General features: G+C 35.3%; 1 long non-coding RNA gene across 1 annotated transcript; it reads right to left on the bottom strand.

The window, feature by feature from the left end:
* Window positions 1-234: 234 nt before the first annotated feature.
* LOC108264687 (uncharacterized) lies at window positions 235-1529 on the bottom strand. The gene is made up of 3 exons (XR_001812488.3): window positions 1444-1529; window positions 1290-1359; window positions 235-646 (listed from the first exon to the last, which is right to left on the bottom strand). It is a non-coding gene; the product is annotated as an uncharacterized LOC108264687 (long non-coding RNA).
* Between the last annotated feature and the right edge of the window lie 9322 nt (window positions 1530-10851).

A 10851-nucleotide genomic window follows, 5' to 3' on the forward strand; every position in this document is an offset into this window, starting at 1 on the left:
TGAGTTTAATCTACCACTTTGTCTAGCTTTTGTTGACTATGAAAAAGATTTTGACACTGTCAAAACTTGCTCAATTGTAACCCTTATTACGAGGTAGTAAGAATGTACATAGGTGTAGTAGTCTAAAGTAGTCTTAGAGGTTATCAGTAATATGAATATGGACCAGAATCAGAAGATGCTAAATTGTTAAGAGCCTGAGAATTGAAGGTCAATAAAAAGAATACCACACCAGAATGACAATTTGCATAAAATGTATTAAACACACATGGGCTGGTACATACATATACAAAAAAACAGTTATGAAAAAAATAACAAACTAAAATAATAAAGTGCGCACGTAAATAAATCCCCTTTTAAATTCCCTTGAGCTTAGTTCGTCCTCAGTTTCACTTGCCTTTGTTGACAAGAGTTCAGTCACCAACGTTGGGCCCTTTTGAGTTCGTGTTAGTGTTTGTCCTACCACCCTGAAGATGAAGATCCTGGCAATCCGTCTAAAGTCAGAGTCACAAACACGGTTGGCTCGCCACCCAGCCCCCCGGACTGGGAATCTATGAATCTCTGGGAGAACGCCTGGAATGTGGGGATCTGTATCATTCCGTGGAAAGGATCTCCGCACGATGTTTCCAACTCTTTACCAAAACCTGACCTATAAATAAGGCCAGATCATTTCTCTCTCAATTACCATTCAGTGAATAAATGGACTGCTACAGGCTACTATAAAATAAAATGAGATGAGATAGTACTTCAGTTCACCTATAATGCAATGTCAAAATCTCTCTCTCGTTGTACAACAGCTCTTATGTTTCTTCTCAGGTATCAAAACTATATGAATTTCTCTCCAGTATCCAAAGTACATTTACATCACAAACTACATCCTTCATAAAAACACATATTTCTAACTCAAGTTGTATGAAACCTTAGTAACGTTAACAGTTTGAAGAATAAAACTGCATGGATTGCATGTAAACATCGATCAACTTGTATTACTTTAGAGGCATTAAGGTGTTAGCGTGCTTATTTATCCCCCTCTGCACCGGTAACAGTGGAAAGATTGCACTAAAAATTGTACTTCTTTAACCTCCAATAAACACAATTAAATCTACAACTTTTAACATCAGTATTTAACAAACTAACCATTTAGCAACAGTAGGGAAAAGTAACATTTCTTTTTATAACCCACAAACAAAATCATTAGTTGTTTTCAAAGGCATTAACCAGTAGTCCGCTAGCCTATTGTGGCTAATTACCATTAGCGAACTCAGAGGCCTAGCGCCAGGTAAACAACTCACCATTTTAGCAGAATTCACTGCCTTTAGCTCCGTGACAACAGTGGATTCAGGCACAGCTCTCTTTTACTCTCTATATTACAACAAGATATGTCAGTATAAGCAATAATGTGTACAGAACTTGTTTAATTCACTCCATGTCGTTTTTCCGTCTTACCAAGCGGATAACGCAGCCTCCTATGCTCAGGTGCAAGCGCCAAAAGAACGTGCAGACACTAACCTAGAGGTGTAACTGTAACAGACCCTAGCTGGCAGCTGATTGGTCAGTTCACTGCCTCATAGAGTTCACCCATTTGCTCACTTACAAATCCATCAAAGATAACAAGAAATCAAAGTTAACCCTTTGTGACTTGGTTAGACAGCTAAATAGTGTTTCTCATTATTAAGCCTGTGCTACACAATACTTCAGGCCCTACAAAACCAAGGGATCAATCCGGTTTATATAAAAATCCTTTTCTAAATCTATAAAAAATGCAAAAGCTACAATTCAGTTTAATGATGATAATGTGGAAATCAAAATACAAAAAGCCGTCCTCCAAGGAGATACCAAATCGCCCAAACTTTTTTCGGCGTGCCTAGAAGAAATCTTCAAAAAACTCGACTGGGAGGACAAAGGAATCAAGATCAATGGTTCCCACCTCCCCAACCTACGTTTTGCCGATGACATAATTCTATTATCAGAAACCCCAGAAGAACTACAACAACTACTACTAGACTTAAATGAAGCAAGCAAGTTATCAGGGCTAAAATTTAACCTACAAAAAACCCAAGTTATGTTTAACAATAGGGTTCAACCAATACCAATTAAAATACAGGGAAAACTATTGGATCAGGTAAACAGTTACATATATCTAGGACAAAACATATCAATGGAACTGAATGGCCTTGACGAAGTCAACAGGAGGGCAAGATCAGGATGGCAAACTTTTGGCTGCCTCAATTTCATCTTCAAACACAACTTTCCTCTATGTCTCAAAAGAAAAGTGTTTGATCATTGTGTTCTCCCTGCTCTTACATATGCATGTGAAACCTGGACCTTAAATACTAAAATAATTCAAAAATTAAGGGTCACTCAACGAAGCATGGAACGCCGCATGCTTAACATATCGCTATTAGACCACAAGACTAATGTGTGGGGGCGAAGGCAAACCAAAGTAATGGACATAATCAAAAGGGTGAAAACATTAAAGTGGAAGTGGGCAGGACACGTAGCAAGAATGAAAGACCAAAAATGGACGTCTGCAGTCCTAAATTAGACTCCACTGGAAGCCAAACGCCCAAGAACACGACCTAAGGCCAGGTGGGCTGATCAGAAAGTTCGCTGGAATCAATTGGCAACAAAGGGCACAGGATCGTAGTTGTGGCGGCATTGAACAGAGGCCTACGCCCTGCAGTGGGCCGAGAACGGCTGAAGAGAAGAAGATTATATATATATAATCTTCTTCTCTTCAGCCGTTCTCGGCCCACTGCAGGGCGTAGGCCTCTGTTGAATGCCGCCACCAACTACGATCCTGTGCCACGTTCATTTGTGAGGTAGGGAGGAAAAGACTCTAGTTTTTGCTAATTTCATGCACTGACCCCTTTTTAAAATCTTCTCTCATTCACAGATAGCCTTCACTCTCTGCAGTTTGCAGTTTGACCAAAATTAGCTGCCATTAGACTGGATAATTCTGTGAGAGAGGTTAAAGTATAAGAGGTAGAGTGTTTCTTTTATTTGTCTGTATTGCTCATTTCATCCAATGTTTTTATGTATATAAAACTTGCAGAAAGATATGTTAGGTACGATAATTGTATTGTAAATGATTCTGGATTTTGGTTGCTATTGTTAGACAACTTAATGTTTGCATTTTTCCTGGTCTTAAAGGCTGCTTAACATTTTTCAAGATTAAATTTTTCAGATTTGAAGATGTGTAAATTATTGTTAATGTAATTGTCAGTATCACCCAGAAATATGTATATCTATTGTACTTGACACTAAGACTTTGCATCAACAGTTGATTCATATTATATTATTGCATTCTAGGCCGATTAGTCTTTTGTTAAGTTGGCACATATCTTTAAAAAAAATGTGCTGGGGGTGTAAAATGTGTAAATCTGAAACTTCTCTTCCACTGGAACGCCATTCCATTTTTTAAAACACTTTTTAGGACTTATATGTTGTTAGGAATACATCAGTGTAAAACATGTCACTTCCTGTTGCCAGCAGGTGGCTCTATGACTATAACTGAACATTAGCATGTAGATGTCTTCAAGCTGGGACATTTATCAAAAGTTTGAAGTTTGGAGCAGATGGACATTGTATGTTTGAGTTTTAAAAACTTCCTGTTTTATGGCAAACCATCAAACCAGCAAAAACTAAAAATAAAAACTAAAAAACAAAACAAAAAGGTTTGCAATTTAGCATTATCAAGGCCTTTAGATTAGACAGACCGAATATGATGTCAATCCGATGAAATCTCTAGGAGGAGTTTGTTAAAGTACGAGGCCAGGAAAAAAACAAAATCTGAGCAAATAGTTAAAGAGAAACATCAAAATATATATATATATATTTTTTTTACACATATTGGCACGTTACACATGTTTACCGAATTTTGTACATGTTGGTGAAACGTAGCCTGTGGTGTACATTGCTGAAATTTTGTAGGTGGTGCCTTTGAGCTATTTTGCCACACTCAATTCTGGAACCTCTATCAGATGTAAATTTTCACCAGTTCTGAAGTGTCTGCAATGATTCTGGAGTTTTCGGTTATATTTAGGCCCTCTAAAATGCGATTCATTTGAGAAAAGAAGAAAAGGAGCAGATCCAATAGGGCCATTGGTGCATGGGCTCTAATTAAACAAAAATAAACAAAGTGAAAATTTGTTAGTTAGTATATTATTAAGGGGACATTTCTAGTTTATTGAAACTTGGGTTAACAATATTAACTAAACTGAAAGTATGGCATGTCAACGCTAATAAGTATTCATAATTTCAAATAAATTTTATGTTGCGCCTCACTTTTCTGTTTCAAAATGACTTCTCGGTAGACCTTGGTTTATTTGATGTTGCATGGTTTTCAGATCTTAGTAATTATTAAATAATAAAACTGCACAAATAAGATAATAATTTTCCTTTAATACAAACCAGAATCTGTGTTATACAGTGAACTTGTCAGATGAATATGTTGCAGTGAATTACCCTCAATACACACCATATACAGACATGCCTTTTGCTTTGCCTTAACTGGTTCTTGTCCCAACACCCCTGTTCATTAATTTCCTGGATTAACCTCATGTTGAGAAATTGTTGAGAAATCTAATTTAGTAAAGCAGGTCAATTTGGTCATAGAACATACTGTTTAAATTGTGTGATAAAAGAAAAATTGACGTTATGTTACCATTATTGTGTTTTATGATACAATAATTTTTTAGTTTGCTTATTGATGCAACCTATTTAGACCATTTCAGTAATTGGGTGCATGTGCATGTGTGTGTATAAGGGTTAAAATAAAATAAAAAAATGGCTCCATTAAATTCAGTAAGAGTGACAGTCTAAAAAGTCAGCAGTAATCATCCAATTCATTATCTCTAACACGCTAAACTATCTTTTCATTTGCTTTACAAGGACACAGAAGAGTTTGAGGCAGGACTTAATAGGCAAGAGATGAAAATTGCCATCATCGGTGACTGGTCCCCCAAGATCTAATCACCAGACAGCAACCACCGTGGTCGAGGGAACCAAAATCCTGGAAGGAACGGATATCCCAAGGTGCTGTGCTTTGCTGATGGACATAATATATGCTCTGAATCTGAGCTATCGCAAGGAACTAAAATATACCTTTGAACTGTTTCAGAAGCTGTACCTTGAACTTCATGGACCGAAAGCCAGTGCAAAAGTAATGAGTCTCAAGAACAGTATTTTTTTGTTTTGTTTTGTATTTTTAAGTCCACTGAAGAGGCACCAAAACTGGTAGTGTAACAGAAGAGGGAATTTGTGGGGCAAAATAAATTTGCTGTTTGTTGTTTGTTTTCAAGATGTAAATATTGCATCTTGAAAACAATCGGTGGCTTAGTGGTTATACAGGGAACTTGCTTAGTGGTTAGCACATTGATTCTCTCTGCAGCTCTCTGTGTGCGGAGTTTGCATGTTCTCTCTGGGTACTCCGGTCCCCAGAACCATGCATGGTAGGTTGATTGGCATGTCTAAAGTGTCCGTAGAGTATGAATGGGTGTGTGTGTGATTGTGTGCTCTGTGATGGATTGGCACCCTGTCCAGGGTGTACCCCGTCTTGTGCCCGATGCTCCCTGGGATAGGCTCCAGATTCCCTGTGACCCTGAAAAGGACAAGTGGTATAGAAGATGGATGGATGTCTAAGAATATTGTTGTTGAATTAATTAATTTAATAAGCGCTATAAAATAAACAAAAATATGAAAGCTATAAACTACTGAAGAATACCTAATTATAGCAAATATTTTTAAACATTTTTAAACGGTTGTCAACTTAAAAAATTGTGTTCATAATTATGGTAATTAAGTACATAACACTTAAATTCCTTTTAAATAATGTGGAAAAAAAAACTAGTTGGATCAACTTAATTTTTTATGAGTAATCAACTTAAAGATGTGTGTTTATTCTACAAAATATTTGGTTAGTGTTAATTGAAAATACATTTGATTGTAGAGGAAAAGGTAATCCATCTAACTCAATATAGTTTGTTGGCTGAAATTAATTTCATTAGAAGTTGTCACAACTCAAATAGATTGACACAAACTGTTGTGTTAATTTTTTTTGTTGAGCCAAAACATTTGTTTTTAGAGCATAGATTGAAATCAACAGTTGTGTCATGGAATCTTACAACTAATATGTTTTCCATTACATGGCCAGTATGAACATTTGCCTACAGAGCCATTTTTACACATACATACACACAGAAAATATATATATATATATATATATATATATATATATATATATATATATATATATATATATATATATATATATATATATATATATATATATATATAGTGTGTAAGAAATGTTTTCTAGACTTTCAGATATGACTGGACATGTAGGTCACATGACATATGCTAGGAATGCAGCTTGGATACACCAAGTATTTTTTCATTTGTGAATAGGACAGACATGCAAGAGGGTCTCGTTTCATGAAATGGTACTGGACGCGCTGCCTCCTCTTCATATAAAACTTGAGGCGGATGATTTTTTTAAAAATATTATCGTATTATTTATGAAAGCAATGAACAAAGAAAGTGAATTATTTAAATACCTGAGAGAGATGTTTTCCAAAATAACTGAGGCCCAGATAAAAGAATAATGATTTGTTCCAGAAATTAAACAGTTCATCAATCATAGAGAGAACTGCATTGGAAGGCATTCAAGAAGGTTTCTGAACATTTTCATAGAAACTATAGTGCATCAAACTACATTCAGATAGTTGACAATGTTTTTTAAAGCATACAAACCCATGGGGTTCAACATTTCATTTGGGATTCATTTTCTGCATTCACATTTTGACTTTTTCTGTGCAAATCGTGGTGCAGTCAGTGACGAACATGGTGAATGGTCTCAGGACACTGCGATGATGCAAAAATAATACCAGGGCAGCAAGAATCCAAAAATGTGGGCATATTATTGTTGCACACTTCAAGGATAATCATCATACAAGTAAAAATCAACAAGTGAAAATATGAAAGTACAAGTGAAAATTAATCACAAAACATTTTTACGTCACTAGAACATGCTCAATGTGTTAGCACTATCAAGTGATTAAACACATTCATTCGTAATAATAAAAGACTAATTTTAGTTTAGAATTTAGTTTAGTTTAGTTTAAAATTACATTTGTGTTCAGTTTGAAGAACTCTGTCATGATCAGCAACATTTTCTGTGGTAGCAACAGCGTTATTAAAAGAGTTGTCCAATGTAATCACCATTCAGGAGACTGAAACATCAATCACCTACGATTTATTTAGTACTATAGTATTAAATTATAAGTACTATAGTATTATTAGTACTTATTATTAGTACTAAGGAAAAATCTTAGGCACAATATTTTGTTTAAATACAGATTTTGTCAGATATTTATTTGATGTCTTCTGCAATAGAAAAAATAGAGCAAATTTTAGAATTAAAAAAAGAAAAAAACAATGGTTGTGTGTCGGTAAAGAAAGTAACATATTGCATAATGGTCACACAGAATTTTGAGGCAAATACGTAGTGAAGGCTGTCAAGTTTTACCTGCCAAAATAGAAGCAAAAGCGACATTCAAAGTCTCCAGAAGAACTGTGGGAGATATTTGTGAGATACTGTATATATGTATACATATATATACACGTACAGTATATATACACAGTGTACAGCTTGCATGACCGTGTACATTTTGGACATTTTCACGTAGGGGTGTATTCACTATTGTTACCAGCGGTTTAGACATTAATGGCTGTGTGTTGAGGTATTTTGAGGGGACAGCAAATTTACACTGTTACACAAGCTGTACACTCACTACTTTACATTGTAGCAAAGTGTCATTTCTTCAGTGATGTCACATGAAAAGATATTATCAAATATTAACAAAAATTTGAGGGTGTGTGATATATATATATATATATATATATATATATATATATATATATATATATATATATATATATATATATATATATATATATATATGTTTGTTTTTTTTTTTTTTTTTTTTTTTTTTTAAATACAGTTTTTAAGTGATAATGTTATTTATTGAAGCAAAAAAGTTATCCAATACCATCTGGGCCTGTGTGAAAATGTCTTTTCCCTCTAGTTAATAATTCCCTCAATCTACGAAACCGCGTTGATAATGGGATTCAGCTGGACTAGACACAACCAGGCCCGATTACTGCAAAACCTTGTTCAATCAAATCAACACTTAAATAGACCTTTTTTTTTAGCAGCATGAAGTTGGTTAAAAGGTCTTAAACAGTAACACACTATGCTAAGTTGAAAGAAATTCCAGAAATGATTAGGAAGAAGGTGATTGAAATACATCAGTCTGGCAAGGGTTGCAAAGCTATTTCAAAGGTTCTGGGACTCCAAAACACCATTATCCCCAAATGGAAAAACTCAGTACTGTAGTGAACTGTCCCAGAAGTGGCCGACCTGTCAAAATTCCTCCAAAAGCACATCATGGACTCATCCAGAAAGTCACAAAAGAGCCAACAACAACATCAAAGGACCTATAGGCCTCTTTTGCATCAATAAAGGTCACTGTTCATGACTCCACTATCAGAAAGACACTGGGCAAAAATGGCATCAATGGAATAGTGGTGAGGTTAAAACCACTGCTAACCCAGAAGAACATTAAGGCTTGTCTGAATTTTGCCAAAACACACCTTGATGATCCTCAAAACTTTTGGGAGAATGTTCTGTGGACTGAGGAGTCGAAAGTGAAACTGTTTGGAAGACAGGGATCCCGTTACATCTGGCATAAACAAAACACAGAATTCCACAAAAAGAACATCATACCTACAGTCAAGCATGGTGGTGGAAGTGTGATGGTCTGGGATGCGTTGCAGCTTCAGGATCTGGGCAACTGGCAATAATTGAGGGAAACGTGAATTCTGCTCTCTACCAGAAAATCCTAAAGGAGAATGTCCGGTATTCAGCCCGTAAGCTGAAACTCAAGCACAACTGGAATATGCAGCAAGACAATAATCCCAAGCATACCCAGATAGCAAAATTTGTCTGGCCCACTTGTGGGCCACATACTTGCTTTAGTTCTGGTCCAGTATACGCCTAGGTCCCCGGCCCAAAAATGGCCCACACATGCAATTTCCTCCGGCCCAGAAACTGCTAAATGTACTTCATTTTAGCAGGGAAACACAAATTCCACCATTTAATAAGATTAAGGGCTTTTACTAAACATTAACAAATACAATACAATATGAACATTTATTAACAATACACTTAAAAACTACAAAATTACAAGTAAATATATATTTACAGTATCTTTAAAGACAAAAAAATATTCTCTCTTACACACAAATAAATTCAACCACTTAAAAACATCAAGGACTTTTATAAATTATTTAAAAATACAATATGAATATAATGTGAATATTTATTAACAAATAATAAAATAAGTCAAACAAATATTTACATTTTGTAAAGAAAAGACAGACAGAGAACATAGAGTTGGGGTCAGAAGTTTGCATACCCCTTGCAGAATCTGCAAAATCTTAATACTTTTAACAAAATAAGAGGGATCATAAAAATCCCATGTTGTTTTTTATTTAGTACTGTCCTGAACAACTATTTCATATAACAGATGTTAACATATACTCCACAAGACAATAGCTGAATCTGTAATTTTTATAAATGAATTGAATGAATTATTGAATGAATTGACAAATATCTATCAGAGAGATGGATATTAAGTGTGTATGAATTACCTATGTCATGTGTGACTCTCAGAAATATAATGTAGCTTTTCAGTAGCAAAGCTACATTATATTTCTCAGCAACCAAGTGGTAACATCACTGTTCTTGAAGTAATTCAACTCTCAGTTTTACTACACTACTGCTGCACAACAATGACTGCTGAGAGTCACACATGACATAGGTAATTCATACACAATTAATCTCCATCTCTCTGATAGATATTTGTCAATTCATTAAAATAAATGGAATCTTATCACACTATTTTATCTCTGTGTCTGATTTATATTAGGCAAAATTCCAGATCTAACGACCTAACTAATGGAATAACAGCTTTAACATTATTTATTGTGGAAAGACCATTTTATAAGTGGGGTAATCCATGACAAGGTGTGCATTAAATGATTTGAATGAGTAGTCCTTTGATTCCACATCATGCATTAAAATTGTTTAGTTCACACCTATCTGTGGATTACCCCTTACATATCATCTGAGAGAGACAGATAATTCTGTATGTAAACAGATATACTTGCCAATCACAACGTCCCCGAGTTGGAGAGTTGCCAGTGAAGTGTTTCCATTGACTCCCCTCCAATTGAAGGTCTTTATCAGGGAGTTGGCAATCACCCTCTTCAATATGCGCCAGGTGCAGTCACACACATCCGCCCTGTCAATAAGCACCAACCAGTTTACCTGAAACAGATTTTTTTAAAATATAATATAAAATAAATAATTAATAAGCATGATACACACTACAAAACTATACAACTCCATCCTCAGTCTTATTCCTAACCTACACAAATTCCAGTAAGAATAGTGGAAATCATGGTTACCTGGTTCTGATGATTACTGGGGGACTCCTCATAAAGTCTCACACACTGGCAGCGCAACAAGAGAACACTGTGGTAAAGGAAGTGAGGAAAAATGTTCTACAAAATTAATACCTACAAAAGAATGTCAATCAGAAAGCAGAAGAAAACACTCACATGGTGAACTCACAAACACTCACAATCCTGAAGAAAAACTGAGAGACCAAGGTTATTTAGCCAAGCTGTGCCCACCCCGTTTCATAATTTCTGCCCAAACATTACTGAGTTACTTATCCCGAGGTAGCTATTCAAATAAATAAAAGCATAAAATAAAAAACCATCATG

This window comes from Ictalurus punctatus, chromosome 4 (genome assembly GCF_001660625.3).
Source record: "Ictalurus punctatus breed USDA103 chromosome 4, Coco_2.0, whole genome shotgun sequence".
Classification (NCBI taxonomy): Eukaryota; Metazoa; Chordata; class Actinopteri; order Siluriformes; family Ictaluridae; genus Ictalurus; species Ictalurus punctatus.